This window comes from Amia ocellicauda, unplaced genomic scaffold (assembly GCF_036373705.1).
Source record: "Amia ocellicauda isolate fAmiCal2 unplaced genomic scaffold, fAmiCal2.hap1 HAP1_SCAFFOLD_34, whole genome shotgun sequence".
NCBI classification, from domain to species: Eukaryota; Metazoa; Chordata; class Actinopteri; order Amiiformes; family Amiidae; genus Amia; species Amia ocellicauda.
The window spans coordinates 322,328-350,200 of NW_027102909.1; the positions used below are offsets into that span (position 1 = coordinate 322,328).

The following is a 27,873-nucleotide window of genomic DNA, read 5'->3' on the forward strand; positions in this document are numbered from 1 at the left end:
CAAGACATCTGATGTAAAAGTGTAAACTAATTACGAACAGCACTTTTGATTTTTATCTTCAATTCAGGGGCTACTTATTCGAACAGTAAACTGTATTCTCTCTTCAGAGTGACTGGAATGTTTTTGCCTACATTCAACTTAAATATGAAAGTTTCCAAAAACGGCATAGTTTTCTTTAAGGCTATTCAATGCCAAACACAAAATTCTCTCTGCTTTCAGTGCTTGTCCTTCAGCACAATTACACAGGTTCATGATGTTCTCATTTCAATACATTGTTTTCTTATTTAAACTATTTGACTTTGAGCTTACATTGAGAATAAAATCACTTTTGCAAGTAACACCTGGCCAAGAAAGGAAGCAGCACTACAATAAAACAATACACAGAATACAAAGCAGTTCCTTCAAAAGTAAAAATGATAAAGAGTGATGTCTGTCAGTAAATTACGTTGAGATACATATTGGTTATTTTGAATTAGGAGTCCAACTTCAATAACTTCTATTAACAAGCCAAAATACAGATCAGAATTACGGGTAATTGAAAAGAATATGTAGCGCCTAGGTAAGCTTGGATGTGTTCAGAGAAACACTAAAAACGGACCTTCCTCACACCCGTCTTGTTGAGGTGGACGTGGTCATACAGGTGATGTGGCTGGATGTCTCAGTGGTGTGCCAGGTGGACGTTGGGGAGGAGGGCACATCTTCGGGATACTTCTGCGTTGATGGCCTGGATGATGTGCAGGGGCACGTCTGTGCGGGGCAGCAGTGTGGAGATGGTGATTTTGGCAGTTTGGAATTCCTCTGTGGCTTTCTTTGCCACCTGTCTCAGGGCTGAGGCCACATCGCCCCTGCGGGCACTCAGGTCGTTAGTGCCGGTGTGGATGAGGATGTGTTTGACCTGGCACAGCCTCCTCTTGGAGAGCAGCTCCAGGGCTCTCTGTGCTGTCAGGCACCAAAGCTTTTTCACTTTTCGCCCAGGGAAGAGGCGCCTCTCATCCAGGAACTTCCCATTGGAGTCGCTCAGAATGACCACCTCTGTGTTGACCTGCCACTCCGGGTTTTGCGTCGGGAGTGGTGGGGGCAGCGGGTGTGTTTTAGGGGAGTGGCGTTTTAGGGGTTTGTGTATTAGTGGCAGGTCTGGTGATAGTGGGGGTGTCAGGAGTGGTGGGGAGTGTGGGTGGATCAGTGGGTGCGTCAGTGGGTGCGTCAGGGGTTGTAGGTGTTGTGGGGTCAGTGCAGTGCAGTCTCTGTGCTCCTCTCTTAGCTTCTCCAGCTGGCTCTGCAGGCTCCTCAGCTGGCTGTGCTGGGGTGTCCTGGTCAGCTCCTCCCTCGCTCTGTGCAGCTCCGTCCTCAGGGTTTGGCTCTGCTCCTCCTGGTCTCTCACTGCTGCTCTCAGCTCATGGATCTCAGCCTTGTGGTGCATCTTTAGTCCCTGAACTCCGCAAACTCCAGCTCCAGCACTGATAGGCATTCCTTTAGTGTTTTAATGTTGCTGGAGAGTTTTGGGGAGACAGGGGGGCAGTCTGTGGGAGATGGGGCACTGTCTGGCTCCGTGTGGCTGGGGGCAGACTGCAGGGTGGCCGGCTCTGGCTCGTGTTTCTCTACCTCAGTCTCCTGCTTTGAGGTGTGAAAGCCGAGAGCTAATTGGTCCAGGCTGCTCTCGCTGTCCTGCACCATGAAGGTCCCGTTGTGGTATACATTAAAAGTGAGCATCACACTGTCTGTGTCTTTCTCTACCAGCACTGAGATCTGCCTGCCTCTGCTAATGCCCCTCTTGTTGTTATTGGCGTATGTCTGGCACAGGGTTTTGTGAAAGGCGGTGGGGTACTGAGTGTAGAACAGTAGATTGTTCTTGACCCTGTTTTCTCCTTTACCGGTGTAGTCTAGGATGAGGGTCTCAGGAGATGCTCTCATCACAGCTTGTTTGTAGTCCTTCTTAGCCTGTGCAGAGCGAATGTCTTCAGGGTATCGGATTTCAAAAGGCAGCTCTGCAGTCAGACTGCTGTTCGATAGATTTGTATCAGTCTCAGTGGCAGTTGGGCTCTCTCCTACTGTCACTCTATTCAAATCGGAGCTCTGCATTTTCATTGGCTGAGTCAACTACTGAGAATGCTTATTTATTTTATTAATACATATTTTTTTGTTTAATTATTTGTCTCTATAGGTGAAAGGTCTTACCTCCAATTCTTGTCTTCAGCTTTTCTTTTCTGACTTTTCTTCCTGAACTGTCTCTCTGCTTTCTTCTTTTTGTGTTTCTCTTAAAATTATAATTTTTTGAATACTTTTTCTTCTGAATTTCTATTCCATGTCTTCTGTGTATATTTATAGTGCTATATATTCATTTGTAAATGACAAATTAAATCCGCTTATGTATAAAAACAAAAGTTTTTTAGGAGCTCATATTCCTCTCTCTCTCTCTCTCTCTCTCTCTCTCTCTCTCTCTTCTCTCTCTCCCTCTCAATTCAATTCATTTGTATTGTCAAAGCAATTGGACATACATACATATACATACATACATACATACATACATACATACATACATCTACACGGAAAATAAATAATAGAATTATGAATCACAATAAGATGTAATGAAGTACAGAAAATGAAAATGTAAAAAAATGTGATCTTTAATACATACAAATAAAGAAAATAGGTTTACTATTTCCAGATTCCTTTTTTGAAATACAATGACATGCATAACAAACAAGTATTTACATTATATTTACAGCCGGTGCTCGTGTGTCACTGTGTCCCTCAGGCTGTGGTAGGCGCTGACATATTGGGCAGCCAGGGTGGCTGTGTGTCCCTCCCCCAGGAGGACTGGCGTTTTTCTTTTTTCTCAGTTTTGTCACAGGTTGGGTGGGCATCCATTATGTTGTTACAGAATTTGTCCCTTATTTTGGGCTAAAGCTTTCCGTGGAGGGGAACGTGGATCAGTTTGTACCATTTTTGGGAGAATCTGCCTTGTTGGGGCGGAGCTGTGACCAGGTGAACAGCAGATCGGGCATAGGTGGGCATGTGGGCAGAGGAGTTGGAAGGCCGGTCAAGCAAATAAGCTTGCTAAGGTACGCAGCAGCAGCAAGCATCCCCCACATCCAGCCAGCCAGCCAGTCTGGCTGGCAGTGACTGAGTGGTTGTCAGACGGCAAGCAACGGAATGTACGTGCTCTGTGATGTCATAGCAGTCAGCTGAGAGAGGCTCGTGATGTCATCGCTGAGCTGGCTGGCTGGCTGGCTCTGTGTGTGTGTGTGTATGTCTGTGTGTGTGTGTGTGTGTGTCTGTTTGTCTGTTTTTCAGTCTGTCTCTCTCTCTCTCTCTCTCTCTCTCTCTCTCCCTCTCAATTCAATTCATTTGTATTGTCAAAGCAATTGGACATACATACATTCATACATATATATATATATATATATATATATATATATATATATATATACATACATACATGCATACATGCTAGAAAGTCATTACTATGTTATCTTAAAGGCTAACTAAGCAGAACATATATCATTATAGAACAGAGTCCATAGGTCTACACATGGTTTTAGGGAACAGGCACGTAGGTCATACCGTTTGACATTGTTTCCAAGGTTCTCATCGTAAATAACAAACAGAAATCAAACTAGCTTCTGGCCTGACCTTCTAGCTTGACTCTATCTTTCCGCCTTATATACTTGGTGAATAATTGAGGAAGTAGCACCAAGTGACCACATTAGGCTGCCTGAGGGTTTCTGGGGAGTGTAGTTGTCTAGGGTCGGTTTTCTTCCCTAGAGTGCAGACCTTGCAGCAGACCTGGCCTGACATATCTGCCATGTATGACCCTGCCCCTTGGTTGGTCCCACATCCTCCCCCCCAGCTGCGACCCCATAGGTCGAGCGACAGCTGCAAAAAAGCATGCACCCGGGACAGCCCATCAACATTCCCCATGGCCTTCCCTGGCCTGTGCTGCAGGGTGAAATGAAAATGTTGGAGACTCAAAAACCACCTCATCACACGGGCATTCCTGTCTTTCGAACGATGCATCCAAGTGAGGGGGGCATGGTCAGTGATCAGGGTGAAGTGCCTGCCCAACAAATAGTATCGAAGACTGTCCAAAGCCCACTTTACTGCCAAACATTCTTCTTCAACTACCAAATAATTTATTTAATTGGATTCCAACTTTCTGCTAAGGAACAACACCGGGTGTTCATGATCACCCATTCTTTGGGACAAAACCACTCCGATCCCCACCTCAGAGGCGTCCGTCTGGACTATAAATTCTTTCTGAAAGTCTGGTACCATTAAAACGGGGTTGCGGCAGAGCGCCTCCTGTAGGCTCCGGAAAGCCCGGTTTGCTGTATCACCCCATCTAACCATATTGGGTTCTGTAGCCTTAGTCATATCAGTCAGAGGGGCCGCTAAGGTAGCATAGTTGGGAATAAACCTCCGGTAATACCCAGTTAACCCTAAAAATGCCCTAACCTGCTTTTTATTGACAGGCCTAGGCCAAGAGTTTATGGCTTCAACCTTGGATATTTGGGGTTTCACCATACCCCTCCCTACTGTATAGCCCAAGTATTTGGCCTCTTCCAACCCCAAATTGCATTTGGTTGGATTAGCCATCAGGCCTGCTGCATGTATTGAATCCAATACCGCTTGGAGCTGAGACAAATGTGATTCCCAATCTGGACTGTGAATGACCACATCATCTAAATATGCTGCCGCATACGTCCTGTGTGGTCTAAGTATGTGGTCCATCAACCTTTGAAAGGTGGCAGGAGCACCATGCAGGCCAAAGGGCATCACTGTGTAGTGAAACAGACCATCTGGGGTTGCAAAGGCTGTTTTTTCTTTGGCACCCGGGGTCAAGGGAATCTGCCAGTAGCCCTTGGCTAAGTCAATAGTTGAAATATAGCGAGCATTCCCAATATTCTCTAACAATTCATCTACTCGGGGCATTGGGTATGCATCAAACTTTGAAATTTCATTAACCTTTCTAAAATCATTACAGAATCTCCAGGAGCCATCAGGTTTGGAAACCATGACTATAGGGCTGGACCACTCACTGTGGGATTCTTCAATAACCCCTGCCTCCAGCATTTCCTTAACCTCATTTCTAATAGTGTTCCTGCGAGCTTCTGGTACCCTGTAAGGCCTCATATTTACCTTCTTTCCTGGGAGAGACACAATGTTGTGAGAGACTAAATGGGTACGCCCCGGTATGCCTGAGAAAACTTCCCTATTACGTATTATCAAGTCGTTCACCTCCTTCAACTGGTCAGGTGACAAGGCAGCTGCAATATTCACCTTCGGTGTCCCTAGTGGCTGAGGGGGGTAAGTCAACATCAACACTTCCCTGTCCTTCCAGGCTTTTATTAAGTTGACATGATATATTTGTTCTGGGGGTCGGCGGCCGGGTTGCTGAACCTTATAGTTCACTTCCCGTATTCGCTCTATAATCTCATAAGGTCCCATCCACGTAGCCAGAAATTTACATTCTACAGTGGGAACCAACACCAACACCCTATCACCAGGCTGGAACACCCTCAGTGTAGCCTGACGATTATAGGCGAATTGTTGGTGTTCCTGTGCCTGCCTTAGGTGCTCTCTCACAATGGGAGTGACTGTGGCTATTCTCTCTTGCATAGCATTGATGTGCTCGACTACACTCCGGAAAGGAGTGGACTCGTGTTCCCACGTTTCACGGGCTATGTCTAATATCCCCCTGGGGTGCCTCCCATATAACAGTTCAAAAGGCGAAAAGCCCAGGGAAGCCTGTGGGACTTCCCTAATGGCAGACATCAAGTAGGGCAGCATGAATTCCCAATTTTTCCCATCCTTATCGATTACCTTTCTTAGCATGGACTTCAGGGTCCTATTAAATCTCTCAACCAACCCATCTGTTTGTGGGTGGTAGACTGATGTTCTCAACTGCTTAACCTGCAACAATTTACACAGATCGGTCATAACCTTAGACATAAAGGGTGTGCCCTGATCTGTTAATATCTCCCTCGGTATCCCCACCCTACTACACATCAACATTAGCTCTTTTGCAATACCTTTTGAAGCCATGGTCCGCAGTGGAATGGCTTCTGGGTACCTGGTGGCATAATCCAAAATAACCAGTATATACTGATGCCCTCTGGCTGATTTCGGGAGAGGTCCCACCACATCCATAGCTATCCTAGCAAAGGGGGTCTCTATGATGGGCAAAGGGACCAGTGGGCTTCTGAAGGCTGGTTTAGGAGCATGTAGTTGACATTCAGGACATGAGCTACAATGTTCTGTCACGTCTGCATGTACGCCTGGCCAGTAAAACCTCCTCAGGAGTCTATCCTTGGTTTTGTCCATCCCTAGATGTCCCCCCAGGATATGCCCATGTGCCAGATTGAGAACTGTTCGTCTGAATGGGGTGGGAACTAGCAATTGCTCCACAATGTCCACCCCTATCTTATTTACACGGTACAATAGGTCATTTTTTACCATAAAATAAGGATAAGCTGTTGGCGGGTCTGCAGTAGTCATAGGGGTCCCATTTACTACCTTCACATTTTCTTTAGCATAGTGTAGAGTGAGATCTCGCACCTGTGCGCTGCCAAAATCAGTGGGGAGTCCCTCTAACACTGACACTTCTACATTGTCAGCTTCAGGGGTCTCTATGAATGGATTCTCACCCACCCTGCTAGTGCTGGGTTCCTCACCCTCCATAGGGTCATCTACGTCACTACATTCCACCCCTATGTTTTCAGTTTAATTTTCCCCAACCAAAACCTTCACTGTCGACTCAACTGGAACCAGGTCTACTTTTAGCTCTAGTTGTGGGATCGAGGCAACTTCTGGCTTACAGTTTTCAGTGTGCATTTCCAATTTACTATGTTTTCTATCTAGTTTTCCAAAATTAGGAAAATATCGTCCCAGTATCACATCATATGGCATGTTGGGTACCACACCGACTTCGTAATCTAGTTTCCCGGCCTCTGTCTGTATGTTTACAAGGGCTGTGGGATAGGGGCGTGTGTCACCATGTGTGCATGTGATACTGAGCTCCTGATGTCTATCCAGCTTGTTGGTCGCTACTAATTTTTCTGTGACCAGTGTAACCATACTGCCAGAGTCGAGCAGAGCAGCCACTTCTTTCTCATCGACTATCACTGTACACATGTGTTTTGGATTAGGTACTCCGCCTATGAAAACATCCGTCCCAACAGGGCAGGCATAAAATACCGGTTTCTCTTTCCCCATATCACACACATTACATTGCATTGGTTCCTCTCTACCTGGGCAGTGGGCCGCAATATGTCCTACTTTGTCACAACTGTAGCAGACAATTGGTTGTGATGGTGACCCCCTATAACCCTTAGTCTCGGCTTTAGGCCCCACCTTTGCCCCCCCCAGTCTTGCTCTTTTCTTCCAACCCAGCGCGTCATGTTTCCCAGAGTACTTTGGAACCATCTTACCCGGTCCGCTGGCTCGTCATGGCCTGGGGAACGAGTTTTTAACCTCCGGTACATGCTCTGCTGCTCCGGCTGTATAGAACCGCTCTACAATGGCCACCAAGGTGTCAGCGGACAGCACCTCATTCTGGCCAACCCAGCGTCGAACGTCCTTGGGCAAACAGCGTTGGTAGTTGTCAAGGACTATGGCCTCCACCACCTCGGCTGATGAATGGACCTCTGGCTGTAGCCATTTCCTGGCCAGATGGATCAGATCAAACATCTGCGTTCGGATTGGTTGTCCTGGTTGGTAGGCCCACTGCTGAAACCGATGTGCCCTCACTGCGGTGGTCACGCCCAATCGGGTCATTATCTCCGCTTTCAATTTATCATAGTCCTGGGCGTCCTTCAGCTCCAGATCAAAGTACGCTTTCTGTGCATCCCCTGCCAGATAAGGTGCCACAAGCCCTGCCCAGGAATCTTTTGGCCATCCCTCTCTCCGCTGTCCTCTCAAAGGTCATAAGGAAGGCCTCAACATCGTCCTGTTTTGTCATTTTCTGCAGAAAGTGATTGGTGCGGGGAGTGGAATGGGTTGCAGCCCCCTGTGGCCCAATCCTGGTTGCAAGTGCTTCAACACTCTCTTTCAGCTCTTTAGTCACCTTTTCCTGCTCTTCTCTAAACATTTTATTTGTATCATGCTGGACCTGCAGTGCTTCCTGATGCATCCGCATAGCATCCTGGTGAGCCACCTGCTGCACCCTGGTCGCTTCCTGTTGGGCTATTACAGCCTGTAGTTTTTTTTTTTTTGGATAAAAAAATTCACTCAGCCAGTCTGGGTTTCATGAGGTGCTGCCCGCATTCTACACCAAATGTGACAAAACGCCTTGGCTGTACACATGTGCGGGTCTTCTCTGTGATCTTCTTAGGAGTAAAAACCAGTCATGACCCAGGGAGGAGGTTGCAAATACAGGGCTGTGCCTGTATGTTTACTTCAAACAAAACAAATCTGAAAACAAAACCTAACTCACACTGGAGTTGTAACTAATCTTACATAATCATTCTATTTTAAACAAAGTCTGGAATAAATAAGTCTTGGTTTTCTCCTTATGAGCTACCTCTGTTTTCCAGATAACTCACCCTATTGTCTCTCACTTCTCTCTCTCTCAGGCCCGCCTTATATACCTGGTGAATAATTGAGGAAGTAACACCAAGTGACCACATTAGGTGCTAGAATGGCTGCCTGAGGGTTTCTGGGGAGTGTAGTTGCCTAGGGTCGGTATTCTACCCTAGAGTACACACCTTGCAGCAGACCTGGCCTGACATATCTGCCATGTATGACCCTGCCCCTTGGTTTGTCACAATACATACATACATACATATACACGGAAAATAAATAATAGAATTATGAATCACAATAAGATGTAATGAAGTACAGAAAAAGAAAATGTAATAAAATGTGATCTTTAATACATACAAATAAAGAAAATAGGTATACCATTTCCAGATTCCTTTTTTGAAATACAATGACATGCATTACAAATGAGTATTTACATTATATTTACAGCCGGTGCTCGTGTGTCACTGTGTCCCTCAGGCTGTGGTTGGCGCTGACATATTGGGCAGAATGTGTCCCTTATTTTGGGCTAAAGCTTTCTGTGGAGGGGAACGTGGATCAGTTTGTACCATTTTTGGGAGGATCTGCCTTGTTGGGGCGGAGCTGTGATCCAGGTGAACAGCAGATCGGGCATAGGTGGGCATGTGGGCAGAGGAGTAGGAAGGCCGGTCAAGCAAATAAGCTTGCTAAGGTACACAGCAGCAGCAAGCAGCCCCCCCATCCAGCCAGCCAGCCAGTCTGGCTGGCAGTGACTGAGTGGTTGACAGACGGCAAGCAACGGAATGTTCATGCTCTGTGATGTCATAGCAGTCAGCTGAGAGAGGCTTGTGATGTCATCGCTGAGCTGGCTGGCTGGCTGGCTGGCTGGCTGTGTGTGTGTCTGTGTGTGTGTGTGTGTGTGTGTGTGTGTGTCTGTTTGTGTTTGTCAGTCTGTCTGTCTGTCTGTCTCTCTCTCTCTCTCTCTCCCTCTCAATTCAATTCATTTGTATTGTCAAAGCAATTGGACATACATACATACATACATACATGCTAGAAAATCATTACTATGTTATCTTAAAGGCTAACTAAGCAGAACATATTTCATTATAGAACGGAGTTCATAGATCTACACATGGTTTTAAGGAACAGGCACGTAGGTCATACCGTTTGACATTGTCTCCAAGGTTCTCATCGTAAATAACAAACAGAAATCAAACTACCTTATGGCCTCCTGACCTTCTAGCTTGACCTTATCTTTCTTAAGTATACAAGAGAGAAAAACAGGTTTGAGAAAATCATTTCTAACTTTCCTTCCATACAATAATACATACATACATACATACGGAAAATAAATAATAGAATTATGAATCTCAATATAATGTAATGAAGTACAGAAAAAGAAAATGTAATAAAATGTGATCTTTAATACATTCAAATAAAGAAAATAGGTTTACTATTTCCAGATTCCTTTTTGAAATACAATGACATGCATTACAAACGAGGCTTAGGTGGGCATTTGGGCATAGGAGTAGGAAGGCCGGTCAGGCAAATTAGCTTGCTAAGATACGCAGCAGCAGCAAGCAGCCCCCCCATCCAGCCAGCCAGCCAGTCTGGCTGGCAGTGACTGAGTGGTTGACAGACGGCAAGCAACGGAATGTACGTGCTCTGTGATGTCATAGCAGTCAGCTGAGAGAGGCTCGTGATGTCATGGCTGAGCTGGCTGGCTGTCTGGCTGGCTGGCTCTGTGTGTGTGTGTGTGTGTGTGTGTGTGTGTGTGTGCGTGTGTCTGTCTGTCTGTCAATTCATTTCAATTCAATTCAAAGGTGCTTTATTGGCATGATCTATCACAATATTGCCAAAGCAGATACAAATGTTCTATCAATCAAGACAAAACATTGCAATACAAGATTCAGTGGAACAAATATAGTACACATTGAAATAAAATTAAGTAGGATATAAACCATATTTGTTGTTTGTATCAAAATTTGTGTCATGACATCAGAAAAATCACTGTTTTTATTTTGTTTTGCAAATGGAGTGCCACAGGCTGGTGTCTACACACTGTCTCGCAGGCTGTGGCAGGTGGATACATATTGCGCTGCTAAGAAGGCAGTGCGCTCCTCCTCTCCCAGCAGGACGGGGAGTTTGCAGCAATCGGGGATCATGCTGAACTCAGGGATATGCATTTTTAATATTTTAAAGTATGTCTCCCTGATTTTTGTGTATTTAGGGCAGGACAGCAGGAAATGCGCCTGTGTTTCGACCTCCCCTAGGTCACACTGGCTGCACAGCCGCTCTTCTCTGGCAACCCAGAATTTTCTGTAGCGGCCTTTTTCAATGGCGAGGCTGTGGTCACTGAGCCTGTATTTAGTTAGATTTTGTCTCTCTTTTATATTTTGGATTTTTAAGTATTCAGCCAATGTAATGTTTCTATTCAGGGCCCGGTAGCATTCCAATTTGTTTTGTAATTCTAATTCGTGTCTCTAATCTTTTGTGTATTTGCTTTTCAGGTACATGTCAATTTTCCCAATTGTTGTTGTTTTGGTCATTGTGTGTTCGGGCTCTGTGAGCCTCAGAGCCGTGGGGGCGTTTCTGTGTACGTGTAAGATGTTTTTATTAAATTCTAGGTGGAATATTTCCATGGGGCTTTTGTCCCAATTGTTGTTATTGAGGTTCATGAGGGGACCCCACACTTCGCTCCCATATAGCAGGATTGGTTGGATGATGGAGTTTAATATTTTAATCCAAATAGTTATTGGTATTGTTGTTTTCCCAAATTGTGTCTTTATGGCATAAAATGCCCGGCGTGCCTTGTCTTTTAATGCGTTTATAGCCAGGCTGAAGCTCCCTGACGCACTGATGGTCAGGCCAAGGTAGTTGTATCTGGTGCAGTGCTCTAATCCAGTGCTGCCCAGAGTGAAGCGGTACCTGTTTCCCTGAGATGGGGCTTTTTTCTGGAAAACCATAACTCTGGTCTTGTCCAGATTGACTGCCAGGGCCCATTTCTGACAGTACTGCTCTAGCAGCGCCAGGTTCTGCTGAAGCCCCTGCTCTGTGGGCGACAGCAGCACCAGGTCGTCTGCGTAGAGCAGGAACTTGATCTCTGTGTCATGGAGAGTTAGGCTGCGGGCGTCAGACTGCTCCAACACTGTGGCCAACTCGATGATGTAGATGTTGAACAGTGTTGGACTCAGACTGCAGCCCTGTCTCACTCCCCGCCCCTGAGTGAAGAACTCTGTTCTTGAGTTGCCAATTTGAACTCCGCATTTGTTTTCAGAATACATTGATTTAATGATGTCATAAACTTTACCCCCTACACCACTCTGTAGAAGTTTATAAAATAATCCCTTGTGCCAGATTGAGTCAAATGCCTTTCTAAAGTCTACAAAACAGGCAAATATTTTTCCTTTATTGTTTTGGGTATATTTATTTATGAGGGTGTGTAGAGTGTAAATATGATCGGTTGTGCGGTGTTTTGGTAGGAAGCCAATCTGACTCTTATTCAGGACACTGTGCTTGGTAAGGAAGGCCAGTATCTGGGCGTTCATGATACTGCAGAACACCTTCCCCAGGTTACTGCTCACACAGCTGCCCCAGTAGTTATTGGGGTCTAATTTGTCTCCACTTTTAAAAATCGGGGTGATCAATCCTTGATTCCCGACCTCAGGGAAACACCCGGCTCTCAGCACCAGGTTAAAGAGTTTGAGCAGAGCCTCCTGCAGCTGCGGGCTGCTGTGCTTCAGCATCTCAGGGCTGATGCTGTCGGGGCCGCTGGCTTTCCTGGGTTTGAGGATTTTGAGTTGATGTTTTAGTTCCTGTATTGTAAATGGGTTATCTAAGGGATTTTGGTTATTCTTAATGATTTCTTCCAATTTATTTAGGTTTTTTAATATTTTAACCTGTTCTGGCTTTGGATTGTTTTCAACATTTTGGTAAAGTTTTTCAAAGTGTGTTTTCCAGATTTCTCCATTTTGAATTGGTATTTCATTTTTTGTTTTTGGGGTATTTATTCTGCCCATATAGTGGTCTTTTTTCTTACTGAGGAGTTGCTTGTAGTGCCGCAGGGCCTGGCAGTAGCTGAGGCGAGCCTCCTGGTTGTCGGGCTCTCTGTGTTTAGTGTTGGAGAGATGTCTCAGGTGTTTCCTAGAAGTTTCACACTCCTGGTCACACCACTGTTCTTTTTTTCTTTTAGACGATTTCATATTTTGGTTTTTAATTGTTTTAATGTTTGATTTTAAAGCCAGTCTCTCAAATATTTCATTCAGTGTTTTGGTGGCTGAGTTTATTCCGTTTTGGTTTATTTGATAGTGTGAGGATTGATATCTGTCTAACATGTTTTCAATCTCATCACTATTCAGGGCTCTTGTGTAGTTCTCTGTGCTGGGCTCTGACCATCTCTAACTGGGTGGCAGGGAGACCAGTTTTGTGGGAAGTTTGGCTCTGACTTGTGGCTGCGCTGATCTTTTTAGGTAAAGTGTTATTTGGCTGTGGTCTGATAGTGGAGATTGTTGTCTGACTATAAACGCATTGTTGGCTTGTGGGTCCAGGTCAGTTATGGCGTAGTCCACCACACTGCTGCCCAGAGCCGAGCAGTATGTGAATCTCCCCAGAGAGTACCCCCTGGTCCTGCCATTGATGATATATAGACCCAGGCTTTTACATAGGCGCACTACCTGCTTCCTGCTCTTGTTTACCACGCTGTCGTGGCTGTGTCAGTGTGGAGGTGTGTGTGTGGCACAGCGGGGAGTCTCCGAACAGGTGTGTGTTCCCCTCTGTATTGATGTAGTCCATCTCTCTGCCAGTCCTGGCATTGAGATCGCCACACAGCAGTACAGAGCCCAGGGTCTGGAAGTGGCAGATTTCGTTTTGAAGCTCATGAAAGCCTTCCTCATTATAGTAGGGGGAGTCTGCGGGTGGCATATAAATTGCACATAGGTATATATCTGTGTTATTTTGTAGGGTGTCTTTTCTGATTTTCATCCACAGGTGTGTGTCTCCTCTCTGTACTGGGCATAGGGCTGCTCGGAGCTCCTCCCTGTACCACACGATAATCCCCCACGAGGCCCTGCCACACCTGACTTTGGGTTTTTTATAGGAGGGCACAATCAGCTCCCTGTATCCATTGTATCCATCCAGTGTATAGACATATCTGCACAGCACCAAGTCTCTACAAGAATGAAAACATCTGAACTATTTACAGTGTTGATCAGTTCAGGGCCTGTGCTCTTCATTCCAAAAGTTGAGGAGCGTAAACCCTGCATATTCCAACTGCTTATTTTAAAGGACATGTTAATATATTTTATTATACTTGTCTCTTCTACATAAGAAAGTTTAATTTGTGGTCTACAACTGATATTATATTACTATTAATAATTATATATGGATATACATAATAATCACACAAAGATTTTATCTTTGCATCAAAATATCAGAATAATTAAATCACATTTTTTCTTACTCTCCATCTCCACAACCATATATATGTGTGTTGAGGCTCAGTTAACTCAGCAGTGTGGTACAGATGACACTGAGGAGTTGCCTTATCTGGGCCAGCTGGGCAGCATCGGGCCTCCAGGCTCTGGAAGCCGCTGCTGCGTGGCTGTGTGGCTGTGCTGGTCCCCGGCTGTCCGCTCTGCTGTGCTGGACGGGCCCTCTGGGGATGGGGGGGTGGGGAATGGGGCCGCGGGGTCTCAGGGGCTGGGGCTGGGGTGGAGCCGGTGGCTGGGGATGTGGCCGGGGGCTGGGGGGGTTGCTCCTGGTCTCGAGGTGGGGGTGTGTGGGGTTTCGGCCCAGGGTTGTGTCCTTGAGGACCTTTGAGATGATCCTCACACCCGTCTTGTTGAGGTGGACGTGGTCATACAGGTGATGTGGCTGGATGTCTCAGTGGTGTGCCAGGTGGACGTTGGGGAGGAGGGCACATCTTCGGGACACTTCTGCGTTGATGGCCTGGATGATGTGCAGGGGCACGTCTGTGCGGGGCAGCAGTGTGGAGATGGAAATTTTGGCAGTTGGGAATTCCTCTGTGGCTTTCGTTGCTACCTGTCTCAGGGCTGAGGCCACATCGCCCCTGCGGGCACTCAGGTCATTAGTGCCGGTGTGGATGAGGATGTGTTTGACTTGGCAAAGCCTCCTCTTGGAGAGCAGCTCCAGGGCTCTCTGTGCTGTGGAGCACCAAAGCTTTTTCACTTTTCGCCCAGGGAAGAGGCGCCTCTCAACCAGGAACTTCCCATTGGATTCGCTCAGAATGACCACCTCTGCGTTGACCTGCCACTCCGGGTTTGCGTCGGGAGTGGTGGGGGCAGCGGGTGTGTTTTGGGGGAGTGGCGTTTCAGGGGGTTGTGTATTAGTGGCAGGTCTGGTGATAGTGGGTGTGTCAGGAGTGGTGGGGAGTGTGGGTGGATCAGTGGGTGCGTCAGGGGTTGGAGGTGTTGTGGGGTCAGTGCAGTGCAGTCTCTGTGCTCCAGTGATGTGTAGCTCCTCTCTTAGCTCCTCCAGCTGGCTCTGCAGGCTCCTCAGCTAGCTGTGCTGGGGTGTCCTGGTCAGCTCCTCCCTCGCTCTGCGCAGCTCCGTCCTCAGGGTTTGGCTCTGCTCCTCCAGGTCTCTCACTGCTGCTCTCAGCTCATGGATCTCAGCCTTGTGCTGCATCTTTAGTCTGTGCATCTCATCCCGGAGCTGATTGCACAAGGAGGTCTGGGCCAGGGTGCTCAAGGTCTGCTCCCTGAACTCCGCAAACTCCAGCTCCAGCACTGATAGGCATTCCTTTAGTGTTTTAATGTTGCTGGAGAGTTTTGGGGAGACAGGGGGGCAGTCTGTGGGAGATGGGGCACTGTCTGGCTCCGTGTGGCTGGGGGCAGACTGCAGGGTGGCCGGCTCTGGCTCTTGTTTCTCTACCTCAGTCTGCTGCTTTGAGGTGTGGAAGCCGAGAGCTAATTGGTCCAGGCTGCTCTCGCTGCCCTGCACCATGATGGTCCCGTTGTGGTATACATTAAAAGTGAGCATCACACTGTCTGTGTCTTTCTCTACCAGCACTGAGATCTGCCTGCCTCTGCTAATGCCCCTCTTGTTGTTATTGGGGTATGTCTGGCACAGGGTTTTGTGAAAGGCGGTGTAGAACAGTAGATTGTTCTTGACCCTGTTTTCTCCTTTACCGGTGTAGTCTAGGATGAGGGTCTCAGGAGATGCTCTCATCACAGCTTGTTTGTAGTCCTTCTTAGCCTGTGCAGAGCGAATGTCTTCAGGGTATCGGATTTCAAAAGGCAGCTCTGCAGTCAGACTGCTGTTCGATAGATTTCTATCAGTCTCAGTGGCAATTGGGCTCTCTCCTACTGTCACTCTATTCAAATCGGAGCTCTGCATTTTCATTGGCTGAGTCAACTACTGAGAATGCTTATTTATTTTATTAATACATATTTTTTTGTTTAATTATTTGTCTCTTATCTCCAATTCTTGTCTTCAGCTTTTCTTTTCTGACTTTTCTTCCTGAACTGTCTCTCTGCTTTCTTCTTTTTGTGTTTCTCTTAAAATTATTATTTTTTGAATACTTTTTCTTCTGAATTTCTATTCCATGTCTTCTGTGTATGTTTATAGTGCTATATATTCATTTGTAAATCACAAATTAAATCCGCTTATGTATAAAAACAAATGTTTTTTAGGAGCTCATATTCCTCTCTCTCTCTCTCTCTCTCTCTCTCTCTCTCTCTCTCTCGCTCTCTTTCTCTCTCTCCCTCTCAATTCAATTCATTTGTATTGTCAAAGCAATTGGACATACATACATATACATACATACATACATACATACATACATCTACACGGAAAATAAATAATAGAATTATGAATCACAATAAGATGTAATGAAGTACAGAAAATGAAAATGTAAAAAAATTTCCAGATTCCTTTTTTGAAATACAATGACATGCATAACAAACAAGTATTTACATTATATTTACAGCCGGTGCTCGTGTGTCACTGTGTCCCTCAGGCTGTGGTAGGCGCTGACATATTGGGCAGCCAGGGTGGCTGTGTGTCCCTCCCCCAGGAGGACTGGTGTTTTTCTTTTTTCTCAGTTTTGTCACAGGTTGGGTGGGCATCCATTATGTTGTTACAGAATTTGTCCCTTATTTTGGGCTAAAGCTTTCCGTGGAGGGGAACGTGGATCAGTTTGTACCATTTTTGGGAGAATCTGCCTTGTTGGGGCGGAGCTGTGACCAGGTGAACAGCAGATCGGGCATAGGTGGGCATGTGGGCAGAGGAGTTGGAAGGCCGGTCAAGCAAATAAGCTTGCTAAGGTACGCAGCAGCAGCAAGCATCCCCCACATCCAGCCAGCCAGCCAGTCTGGCTGGCAGTGACTGAGTGGTTGTCAGACGGCAAGCAACGGAATGTACGTGCTCTGTGATGTCATAGCAGTCAGCTGAGAGAGGCTCGTGATGTCATCGCTGAGCTGGCTGGCTGGCTGGCTCTGTGTGTGTGTGTGTGTGTGTGTGTGTCTATGTCTGTCTGTTTTTCTGTTTGTCAGTCTGTCTGTCTGTCTCTCTCTCTCTCCCTCTCAATTCTATTCATTTGTATTGTCAAAGCAATTGGACATACATACATACATACATATATATATATATATATATATATATATATATATATATATATATGTAGCGTAAGGTACACTTTTAAATTTCAATTAAAGAAGTGAATTCATAGTATCACCTTATCACGAATCCTGGAGTCTTGTAGAACTCAATTTCTGTAATAATTGGACGCAGACACCAATTCCAAAGATATAAATTGTCAAATTTATTTAAAAACAAAGACTAAATGTAGCACTACACTAATTATACAAAAGGGAAAAACTAATTAAAATTCAACTCTAGATCAACAAATCAAAGACAAATCACTTCCGTGACCAAATCAAAGACCATGGGATCGCATATGATAACACACAAATCATTAAACAAAAAAGGTTATAAACACATTGACTACAATACCGGTTAGTAAGACGAAGGTGAGTCTCTCATTAGTATTGTTAGTCAGACATTCAATAACTACGCAGGTTAGTATTTATGTCAGGTAACTTCTCGTTATATATATATCAGTCTCATTTACGTTTAGGTGCCGAGAAAGATCCTATTTGTTACCACAATTTCCCTTAACTGATTATTATTCAATGATTAAGGATAGGCAGGGCCACCAATAATCTAATGTCTATTAACTTGTGTCAATTTCAGACTAAACAGTTAAACAGGAATGAGAAGATATTTCTCGGCGTTGACAGATTTTATTTCTAAAATTATCAACAAAACAGTTTAATGCAACACACATTTATATTTAAGAAAACTAAATGATATTACACATTCTAGAGTTATGAATCACAGATTAACATTTGTAATTGATTTCTCAAATGTCATGAATCACAAACTCCAAACTGTTAAACTTATGTGAACTTCGTCGCAGAGAGGCCTCTCTGGCTTCGGGCTCAGATAACAGCACACGGCACGAGGTCCGTGTGGTTTGGAACAAAGGCAGTCCGGTTCGGCTTTGTCCAAGAACTTCCACTCAGTCGATGCACCTGGAAGTTGGGGTTTCGCGAATGTAGAGTCTTTTCCAAACAGATTTTCCATTGGTTTGAAGGCTCCAAGGTTGTGCACAAAATCTTCTTTGTAAGCAGGGTTCCACCGTAGTTACTTGAAGACAAAGTCTTTGAGGAAAGCAGGGCCCTGTTTGTTCCAAGGGTCAAGTTTCTTAAGACTCAAATAGCTATTTAAGTGACTGACACTTTCATATTCAGTCGACTTAGTCAATTGTCCAGCTGTAAAACTCCACTGATCAGGTGGGTCTGTAAAGTTATTTATTTAATAAAGTCCTTTAAAATAATTCTTCGCTCAATCTCCTTCTCCCAGTTTAACTCTTCTGTTGCCGGCAAAGACTTGGTTGGTTTCTGATTCCGGTTCTGGCAACAGAGCTACAGGTTGAGCTGTGGCAGCGAGTTTCTGGTTCAGGTGAGAGAGAGAGAGAGAGAAAGACTGTCCGCTGTTCCTTATAGTCTGTCAGATCAGTAGGTGATTGGTCCCTGAGTTCTTGAGATTGGATTTCGGTTTCAGCCCCCAGTGTCCTATTGGAGGGAGGCTTTATTTATGACTGATGTCAATCCATGCCATCTTTTGGAAATGCCGGTTGGCCTGGGTTCGTAGCTCTATGTCGGGATTTCGGCTCTCATCCACTTCAAAGAGTTTTTATCACCTACAGGCCCCTTTCTCCAGACATCTCATAGCAGAATTCCAAACTATTTGGCCTCTTCTCGGTGCCATCCTCCCCAAAACTGTCACTTTGATGCAAACCAGTTCCAAGCTGATGAGCTAAGGAAATCTGATAACTTTGGGGGGGGAGAGGTCTTCTTTAGAACAGTGCTTCAGCTCAGAGCCCAAATGCTCTTATCCAAATACACCCAACATAACGCTACATATGTATGTATGTATGTATATATGTGTAGAAGGAAAATTAGAAATTATTTTCTTACACCTGTTTTTCTCTCTTGTATACTTAAGAAAGATACGGTCAAGCTAGAAGGTCAGCCCAGAAGATAGTTTGATTTCTGTTTGTTATTTACGATGAGAACCTTGGAGACAATGTCAAACGGTATGACCTACGTGCCTGTTCCCTAAAACCATGTGTTGACCTATGAACTCTGTTCTATAATGATATATGTTCTGCTTAGTTAGCCTTTAAGATAACATAGTAATGACTTTCTAGCATGTATGGATGTATGTATGTATGTATATATATATATATATATATATATATATATATGTATGTATGTCCAATTGCTTTGACAATACAAATGAATTGAATTGAGAGGAAGAGAGAGAGAGAGAGAGAGAGAAAGAGAGAGAGAGAGACAGACAGACAGACAGACAGCTCAGCGATGACATCACGAGCCTCTCTCAGCTGACTGCTATGACATCACAGAGCACGTACATTCCGTTGCTTGTCGTCTGTCAACCACTCAGTCACTGCTAGCCAGACTGTCCCTAAGACAAAGTGTACAATACTTCAATTATATCTCCACCAGACAGATAAAGAGTATTAAGAGCTACGATGAAGTTACCCAGGAGACGTAAAAAGCTTGCATCACCTGGTATTTCCTGGAGGTCACCCATCCAAGTACTAACCAGGCCCTGGCCCGTTTAGTTTCCAAGGTCTGACGAGATCGGGCACGTTCAGGACGGTGTGGCCGCAAGCCAAGAGGCCTGGCTGCATGATGTCTCTAAAAGGCTGGAGGGTATTGACGGAACTTCCAGCAGAAAAAAAAAAAAAAAAAAAATAGAAAAATGGAGGGAAAAATATCAGTGCAGGAAAGGGTGTTGAAAGTAGCCGGGTACGTGTACAATTCTTCAATTATATCTCCTCCAGACTGAAAGAGAGTATTAAGAGCTACGATGAAGTTACCCAGGAGACGTAAAAAGCTTGCAGCACCTGGTATTTCCAGGAGGTCAACAATCCAAGTACTGACCAGGCCCTGCCCCGTTTAGCTTCCGAGATCTGACGAGATTGGGGGCGTTTAGGACGGTGTGGCCGCAAGCCAAGAGGCCTGGCTGCATGATGTCTCTTTAAGGCTGGCGGGTATTGACGGAACTTCTAGCAAAAAAAAAAAAGAAAAACGGAGGCAAAAATATCAGTGCAGCAAAGGGTGTTGAAAGTTGCCGGGTACGTGTACAATACTTCAATTATATCTCCTCCAGACAGAAAGAGAGTATTAAGAGCTACGATAAAGTTACCCAGGAGAAGTAAAAAGCTTGCAGCACCTGGTATTTCCAGGAGGTCTCCCATTTAAATACTGACCAGGCCCTGCCCCGTTTAGCTTCCGAGATCTGACGAGATCGGGCGCATTCAGGACGGTGAAGCCACAAGCCGAGACGCCTGGCTGCATGATGTCTCTTAAAGGTTGGCGGGTATTGACGGAACTTCCAGCAGAAAAAAAAAAAAAGAAAAAGAAAAATGGATGGAAAAATATCAGTGCAGCAAAGGGTGTTGAAAGTAGCCGGGTACGTGTGCAATACTTCAATTATATCTCCTTCAGACTGAAAGAGAGTATTAAGAGCTACGATGAAGTTACCCAGGAGATGTAAAAAGCTTGCAGCACCTGGTATTTCCAGGAGGTCACCCATCCAAATACTGACCAGACCCTGTCCCGTTTAGCTTCCGAGATCTGATGAGATTGGGCGCGTTCAGGACGGTGTGGCCGCAAACCAAAAGGCCTGGCTGCATGATGTCTCTTAAAGGCTGGCGGGTATTGACGGAATTTCCACCTTAAAAAAAAAAAAAAAAAAATAGAAAAATGGAGGGAAAAATATCAGTGCAGCAAAGGGTGTTGAAAGTAGCCGGGTACGTGTACAATTCTCCAATTATATATCCTCCAGACTGAAAGAGAGTATTAAGAGCTACGATGAAGTTACCCAGGAGACGTAAAAAGCTTGCAGCACCTGGTATTTCCAGGAGGTCTCCCATCCAAGTACTGACCAGGCCCTGCCCCGTTTAGAATCTGAGATATGACGAGATCGGGCGTGTTCAGGACGGTGTGGCCGCAAACCAAGAGGCCTGGCTGCATGATGTCTCTTAAAGGCTGGCGGGTATTGACGGAACTTCCATCAAAAAAAAAAAAAGAAAAACGGAGGGAAAAATATCAGTGCAGCAAAGGGTGTTGAAAGTAGCCGGGTTCGTGTACAATACTTCAATTATATCTCCTCCAGACAGAAAGAGAGTATTAAGAGCTACGATGAAGTTACCCAGGAGACGAAAAAGCTTGCAGCACCTGGTATTTCCAGGAGGTCTCCCATCCAAGTACTGACCAGGCCCTGCCCCGTTTAGTTTCCGAGATCTGACGAGATCGGGCGCGTTAAGGACGGTGTGGCAGCAAGCCAAGAGGCCTGGCTGCATGATGTCTCTTAAAGGCTGGCGGGTATTGACGGAACTTCCAGCAGAAAAAAAAAGAAAAATGAAAAATGGAGGGAAAAATATCAGTGCAGCAAAGGGTGTTGAAAGTAGCCGGGTACGTGTACAATACTTCAATTATATCTCCTCCAGACAGAAAGAGAGTATTAAGAGCTACGATGAAGTTACCCAGGAAACGTTAAAAGCTTGCAGCACCTGGTATTTCTAGGAGGTCTCCCATCCAAGTACTGACCAGGCCCTGCCCCGTTTAGCTACCGAGATCTGACGAGATCGGGCGCATTCAGGACAGTGTGGCCACAAGCCGAGAGGCCTGGCAGCATGATGTCTCTTAAAGGTTGGCGGGTATTGATGAAACTTCCAGCAAAAAAAAAAAAAAAAAAAAAAAGAAAAATGGATGGAAAAATATCAGTGCAGCAAAGGGTGTTGACAGTAGCTGGGTACGTGTACAATACTTAAATTATATCTCCTCCAGACAGAAAGAGAGTATTAAGAGCTACGATGAAGTTACCCAGGAGACGTAAGAAGCTTGCAGCACCTGGTATTTCCTGGATGTCACCCATCCAAATAATGACCAGGCCCTGCCACGTTTTGCTTCTAAGATCTGACAAGATCGGGCGCATTCAGGACGGTGTGGCCGCAAGCCAAGAGGCCTGGCTGCATGATGTCTCTTAAAGGCTGGCGGGTATTGACGAACTTCCAGAAAAAATAAAAAAGTAAAAGAAAAATGGAGGGAAAAATATCAGTGCAGCAAAGGGAGTTGAAAGTATTCGGGTACTTGTACAATTCTTCAAATTTATCTCCTCCAGACAGAAAGAGAGTATTAAGAGCTACGATGAAGTTACCCAGGAGACGTAAAAAGCTTGCAGCACCTGGTATTTCCAGGAGGTCACCCATCCAAGTACTGACCAGGCCCTGTCCCGTTTAGCTTTTGAGATCTGATGAGATCGGGCGCGTTCAGGACGGTGTGGCTGCAAGCCAAGAGGTCTGGCTGCATGATGTCTCTTAAAGGCTGGAGGGTATTGACGGAACTTCCAGCAAAGAACAAAAGAAAAAAGAAAAATGAAGGGAAAAATATCAGTGCAGCAAAGGGTGTTGAAAGTAGCCGGGTACGTGTACAATACTTCAATTATATCTCCTCCAGACAGAAAGAGAGTATTAAGAGCTACGATGAAGTTACCCAGGAGACGAAAAAGCTTGCAGCACCTGGTATTTCCAGGAGATTACCCATCCAAGTACTGACCAGGCCCTGCCCTGTTTAGTTTCCGAGATCTGACAAGATCGGGCACGTTCAGGACGGTGTGGCCGCAAACCAAGATGCCTGGCTGCATGATGTCTCTTAAAGGCTGGCAAGTATTGACGGAACTTCCAGCAAAAAAAAAAAAAAAAAAATAGAAAAAGGGAGGGAAAAATATCAGTGCAGCAAAGGGTGTTGAAAGTAGCCGGGTACATGTACATATCTTCAATTATATCTCCTCCAGACAGATAGAGAGTATTAAGAGCTACGATAAAGTTACCCAGGAGACGTAAAAGCTTGCAGCACTAGGTATTTCCAGGCGGTCTCACATTCATGTACTAACCAGGTCCTGCCCCGTTTAGCTTCCGAGATCTGACGAGATCGGGCGCGTTCAGTATGGTGTGGCCGCAAGCCGAGATGCCTGGCTGCATGATATCTCTTAAAGGATGGCGGGTATTGACGGAATTTCCAGCAAAAAAAAAAAAAAAAAAATAGAAAAATGGAGGGAAAAATATCAGTGCAGCAAAGGGTGTTGAAAATAGCCGGGTACGTGTACAATTCTTCAATTATATCTCCTCCAGACAGAAAGAGAGAATTAAGAGTTACGATAAAGTTACCCAGGAGACGTAAAACCTTGCAGCACCAGGTATTTCCAGGAGGTCTCCCATCCAAGTACTGACCAGGTCCTGCCCCGTTTAGCTTTCGAGATCTTACGAGATCGGGCGCGTTCAGGACGGTGTGGCCACAAGCCAAGAGGCCTGGCTGCATGATGTCTCTTAAAGGTTGGCGGGTATTGACGGAACTTCCAGCAAAAAAAAAAAAAAAAAAAAAAATGGAAGGAAAAATATCAGTGCAGCAAAGGGTGTTGACAGTAGCTGGGTACGTGTACAATACTTCAATTATATCTCCTCCAGACAGATAGAGAGTATTAAGAGCTACGATAAAGTTACCCAGGAGACGTAAAAGCTTGCAGCACCAGGTATTTCCAGGAGGTCTCACATTCATGTACCGACCAGGTCCTGCCACGTTTAGCTTCCAAGATCTGACAAGATCGGGCGAGTTCAGGATGGTGTGGCCGCAAGCCGAGATGCCTGGCTGCATGATGTCTCTTAAAGGCTGGCGGGTATTGACGGAATTTCCAGCAAAAAAAAAAAAAAAAAAATAGAAAAATGGAGGGAAAAATATCAGTGCAGGAAAGGGTGTTGAAAGTAGCCGGGTACGTGTACAATTCTTCAATTATATCTCCTCCAGACAGAAAGAGAGTATTAAGAGCTACGATGAAGTTACCCAGGAGACGTAAAAAGCTTGCAGCACCTGGCATTCCAGGAGGTCACCCATCCAAGTACTGACCAGGCCCTGCCCCGTTTAAATTCCAAGATCTGTTGAGATCGGGCACATTCAGGACAGTGTGGCCACAAGCCGAAAGGCCTGGCTGCATGATGTCTCTTAAAGGTTGGCGGGTATTGACGGAACTGCCAGCAAAAAAAAAAAGAAAAATAGAGGGAAATATACCAGTGCAGCAAAGGGTGTTGAAAGTAGCCGGATACGTGTACAATTCTTCAATTATATCTCCTGGAGACAGAAAGAGAGTATTAAGAGCTACGATGAAGTTACCCAGGAGACGTAAAAAGCTTGCAGCACCTGGTATTTCTAGGAGGTCTCCCATCCAAGTACTGACCAGGCCCTGCCCCGTTTAGCTTCCGAGATCTGACGAGATCGGGCACATTCAGGACAGTGTGGCCACAAGCCGAAAGGCCTGGCTGCATGATGTCTCTTAAAGGTTGGCGGGTATTGACGGAACTTCCAGCAAAAAAAAAAAAAAAAAAAAAATAGAAAAATGGAGGGAAAAATATCAGTGCAGGAAAGGGTGTTGAAAGTAGCCGGGTACGTGTACAATTCTTCAATTATATCTCCTGGAGACAGAAAGAGAGTATTAAGAGCTACGATGAAGTTACCCAGGAGACGTAAAAAGCTTGCAGCACCTGATATTTCTAGGAGGTCTCCCATCCAAGTACTGACCAGGCCCTGCCCCGTTTAGCTTCCGAGATCTGACGAGATCGGGCACATTCAGGACAGTGTGGCCACAAGCCGAAAGGCCTGGCTGCATGATGTCTCTTAAAGGTTGGCGGGTATTGACGGAACTTCCAGCAAAAAAAAAAAAAAAAAAAAAATAGAAAAATGGAGGGAAAAATATCAGTGCAGGAAAGGGTGTTGAAAGTAGCCGGGTACGTGTACAATTCTTCAATTATATCTCCTGGAGACAGAAAGAGAGTATTAAGAGCTACGATGAAGTTACCCAGGAGACGTAAAAAGCTTGCAGCACCTGATATTTCTAGGAGGTCTCCCATCCAAGTACTGACCAGGCCCTGCCCCGTTTAGCTTCCGAGATCTGACGAGATCGGGCGCATTCAGGACGGTGTGGCCACAAGCCGAAAGGCCTGGCTGCATGATGTCTCTTAAAGGTTGGCGGGTATTGACGGAACTTCCAGCAAAAAAAAAAAAAAAAAAAAATAGAAAAATGGAGGGAAAAATATCAGTGCAGGAAAGGGTGTTGAAAGTAGCCGGGTACGTGTACAATTCTTCAATTATATCTCCTGCAGACTGAGAGAGAGCATTAAGAGCTACGATAAAGTTACCCAGGAGACGTAAAAAGCTTGCAGCACCTGGTATTTCCAGGAGGTCTCACATTCAAGTACTGACCAGGTCCTGCCCCGTTTAGCTTCCGAGATCTGACGATATCATGCGCATTCAGGACGGTGTGGCCGAAAGCCGAGAGGCCCGGCTGCATGATGTCTCTTTAAGGCTGGCGGGTATTGACGGAACTTCCAGCAAAAAAAAAAAGAAAAAAGAAAAATGGAGGGAAAAATATCAGTGCAGCAAAGGGTTTTGAAAGTAGCCGGGTACGTGTACAATTCTTCAATAATATCTCCTACAGACTGAAAGAGAGTATTAAGAGCTATGATGAAGTTACCCAGGAGACGTAAAAAGCTTGCAGCACCTGGCATTCCAGGAGGTCACCCATCCAAGTACTGACCAGGCCCTGCCCCGTTTAAATTCCAAGATCTGTTGAGATCGGGCACATTCAGGACAGTGTGGCCACAAGCCGAAAGGCCTGGCTGCATGATGTCTCTTAAAGGTTGGCGGGTATTGACGGAACTGCCAGCAAAAAAAAAAAGAAAAATAGAGGGAAATATACCAGTGCAGCAAAGGGTGTTGAAAGTAGCCGGATACGTGTACAATTCTTCAATTATATCTCCTGGAGACAGAAAGAGAGTATTAAGAGCTACGATGAAGTTACCCAGGAGACGTAAAAAGCTTGCAGCACCTGGTATTTCTAGGAGGTCTCCCATCCAAGTACTGACCAGGCCCTGCCCCGTTTAGCTTCCGAGATCTGACGAGATCGGGCACATTCAGGACAGTGTGGCCACAAGCCGAAAGGCCTGGCTGCATGATGTCTCTTAAAGGTTGGCGGGTATTGACGGAACTTCCAGCAAAAAAAAAAAAAAAAAAAAAATAGAAAAATGGAGGGAAAAATATCAGTGCAGGAAAGGGTGTTGAAAGTAGCCGGGTACGTGTACAATTCTTCAATTATATCTCCTGGAGACAGAAAGAGAGTATTAAGAGCTACGATGAAGTTACCCAGGAGACGTAAAAAGCTTGCAGCACCTGATATTTCTAGGAGGTCTCCCATCCAAGTACTGACCAGGCCCTGCCCCGTTTAGCTTCCGAGATCTGACGAGATCGGGCACATTCAGGACAGTGTGGCCACAAGCCGAAAGGCCTGGCTGCATGATGTCTCTTAAAGGTTGGCGGGTATTGACGGAACTTCCAGCAAAAAAAAAAAAAAAAAAAAAATAGAAAAATGGAGGGAAAAATATCAGTGCAGGAAAGGGTGTTGAAAGTAGCCGGGTACGTGTACAATTCTTCAATTATATCTCCTGGAGACAGAAAGAGAGTATTAAGAGCTACGATGAAGTTACCCAGGAGACGTAAAAAGCTTGCAGCACCTGATATTTCTAGGAGGTCTCCCATCCAAGTACTGACCAGGCCCTGCCCCGTTTAGCTTCCGAGATCTGACGAGATCGGGCGCATTCAGGACGGTGTGGCCACAAGCCGAAAGGCCTGGCTGCATGATGTCTCTTAAAGGTTGGCGGGTATTGACGGAACTTCCAGCAAAAAAAAAAAAAAAAAAAAATAGAAAAATGGAGGGAAAAATATCAGTGCAGGAAAGGGTGTTGAAAGTAGCCGGGTACGTGTACAATTCTTCAATTATATCTCCTGCAGACTGAGAGAGAGCATTAAGAGCTACGATAAAGTTACCCAGGAGACGTAAAAAGCTTGCAGCACCTGGTATTTCCAGGAGGTCTCACATTCAAGTACTGACCAGGTCCTGCCCCGTTTAGCTTCCGAGATCTGACGATATCATGCGCATTCAGGACGGTGTGGCCGAAAGCCGAGAGGCCCGGCTGCATGATGTCTCTTTAAGGCTGGCGGGTATTGACGGAACTTCCAGCAAAAAAAAAAAGAAAAAAGAAAAATGGAGGGAAAAATATCAGTGCAGCAAAGGGTTTTGAAAGTAGCCGGGTACGTGTACAATTCTTCAATAATATCTCCTACAGACTGAAAGAGAGTATTAAGAGCTATGATGAAGTTACCCAGGAGACGTAAAAAGCTTGCAGCACCTGGTATTTCCAGGACGTCACCCATCCAAGTACTGACCAGGCCCTGCCCCGTTAGCCTCCGAGATCAGGCGCGTTCAGGACGGTGTGGCCGCAAGCCAAGAGGCCTGGCTGCATGATGTCTCTTAAAGGCTGGCGGGTATTGACGGAACTTCCAGCAAAAAAAAAAAAAAAAAAAATGGAAAATGGAGGGAAAAATATCAGTGCAGCAAAGGCTGTTGAAAGTAGCCGGGTACGTGTACAATACTTCAATTATATCTCCTCCAGACAGATAGAGAGTATTAAGAGCTACGATGAAGTTTCCCAGGAGACGTAAAATGCTTGCAGCACCAGGTATTTCCAGGAGGTCTCCCATCCAAGTACTGACGAGGCCCTGCCCCGTTTAGCTTCCGAGATCTGACGAGATCGGGCGTGTTCAGGACGGTGTGGCCACAAGCCAAGAGGCCGGGCTGCATGATGTCTCTTAAAGGCTGGCGGGTTTTGACGGAACTTCCAGCAAAAAAAAAATATAAAAAAAGAAAAAAGAA

The 27,873-nt window shown here is 45.5% G+C and overlaps 8 non-coding genes and 16 pseudogenes across 8 annotated transcripts; all 24 read right to left on the reverse strand.

The window, feature by feature from the left end:
* Positions 1–19,604: 19,604 nt before the first annotated feature.
* On the reverse strand, positions 19,605–19,723 carry LOC136732378 (uncharacterized; annotated as a pseudogene).
* A 222-nt stretch (positions 19,724–19,945) lies between these two features.
* LOC136732508 (uncharacterized) lies at positions 19,946–20,064 on the reverse strand (annotated as a pseudogene).
* A 210-nt stretch (positions 20,065–20,274) lies between these two features.
* On the reverse strand, positions 20,275–20,393 carry LOC136732226 (5S ribosomal RNA). Its single transcript, XR_010809872.1, has one exon. It is a non-coding gene; the product is annotated as a 5S ribosomal RNA (ribosomal RNA).
* A 219-nt stretch (positions 20,394–20,612) lies between these two features.
* Positions 20,613–20,731, reverse strand: LOC136732182 (5S ribosomal RNA). Its single transcript, XR_010809819.1, has one exon. It is a non-coding gene; the product is annotated as a 5S ribosomal RNA (ribosomal RNA).
* Positions 20,732–20,952: 221 nt separating this feature from the next.
* On the reverse strand, positions 20,953–21,071 carry LOC136732596 (uncharacterized; annotated as a pseudogene).
* A 210-nt stretch (positions 21,072–21,281) lies between these two features.
* LOC136732322 (uncharacterized) lies at positions 21,282–21,400 on the reverse strand (annotated as a pseudogene).
* Positions 21,401–21,616: 216 nt separating this feature from the next.
* Positions 21,617–21,735, reverse strand: LOC136732264 (5S ribosomal RNA). Its single transcript, XR_010809909.1, has one exon. It is a non-coding gene; the product is annotated as a 5S ribosomal RNA (ribosomal RNA).
* Positions 21,736–21,956: 221 nt separating this feature from the next.
* On the reverse strand, positions 21,957–22,075 carry LOC136732101 (uncharacterized; annotated as a pseudogene).
* Positions 22,076–22,290: 215 nt separating this feature from the next.
* Positions 22,291–22,409, reverse strand: LOC136732179 (5S ribosomal RNA). Its single transcript, XR_010809815.1, has one exon. It is a non-coding gene; the product is annotated as a 5S ribosomal RNA (ribosomal RNA).
* Positions 22,410–22,624: 215 nt separating this feature from the next.
* LOC136732334 (uncharacterized) lies at positions 22,625–22,743 on the reverse strand (annotated as a pseudogene).
* A 218-nt stretch (positions 22,744–22,961) lies between these two features.
* LOC136732549 (uncharacterized) lies at positions 22,962–23,080 on the reverse strand (annotated as a pseudogene).
* Positions 23,081–23,298: 218 nt separating this feature from the next.
* On the reverse strand, positions 23,299–23,417 carry LOC136732388 (uncharacterized; annotated as a pseudogene).
* Positions 23,418–23,631: 214 nt separating this feature from the next.
* On the reverse strand, positions 23,632–23,750 carry LOC136732119 (uncharacterized; annotated as a pseudogene).
* Positions 23,751–23,969: 219 nt separating this feature from the next.
* Positions 23,970–24,087, reverse strand: LOC136732484 (uncharacterized; annotated as a pseudogene).
* Positions 24,088–24,296: 209 nt separating this feature from the next.
* LOC136732270 (5S ribosomal RNA) lies at positions 24,297–24,415 on the reverse strand. The gene has a single exon (XR_010809915.1). It is a non-coding gene; the product is annotated as a 5S ribosomal RNA (ribosomal RNA).
* Positions 24,416–24,637: 222 nt separating this feature from the next.
* Positions 24,638–24,756, reverse strand: LOC136732330 (uncharacterized; annotated as a pseudogene).
* A 222-nt stretch (positions 24,757–24,978) lies between these two features.
* On the reverse strand, positions 24,979–25,097 carry LOC136732194 (5S ribosomal RNA). Its single transcript, XR_010809833.1, has one exon. It is a non-coding gene; the product is annotated as a 5S ribosomal RNA (ribosomal RNA).
* Positions 25,098–25,318: 221 nt separating this feature from the next.
* Positions 25,319–25,437, reverse strand: LOC136732109 (uncharacterized; annotated as a pseudogene).
* A 216-nt stretch (positions 25,438–25,653) lies between these two features.
* On the reverse strand, positions 25,654–25,771 carry LOC136732485 (uncharacterized; annotated as a pseudogene).
* A 209-nt stretch (positions 25,772–25,980) lies between these two features.
* On the reverse strand, positions 25,981–26,099 carry LOC136732271 (5S ribosomal RNA). The gene has a single exon (XR_010809916.1). It is a non-coding gene; the product is annotated as a 5S ribosomal RNA (ribosomal RNA).
* A 222-nt stretch (positions 26,100–26,321) lies between these two features.
* Positions 26,322–26,440, reverse strand: LOC136732331 (uncharacterized; annotated as a pseudogene).
* Positions 26,441–26,662: 222 nt separating this feature from the next.
* On the reverse strand, positions 26,663–26,781 carry LOC136732195 (5S ribosomal RNA). Its single transcript, XR_010809835.1, has one exon. It is a non-coding gene; the product is annotated as a 5S ribosomal RNA (ribosomal RNA).
* A 221-nt stretch (positions 26,782–27,002) lies between these two features.
* Positions 27,003–27,121, reverse strand: LOC136732110 (uncharacterized; annotated as a pseudogene).
* A 543-nt stretch (positions 27,122–27,664) lies between these two features.
* Positions 27,665–27,783, reverse strand: LOC136732312 (uncharacterized; annotated as a pseudogene).
* Positions 27,784–27,873: the final 90 nt, after the last annotated feature.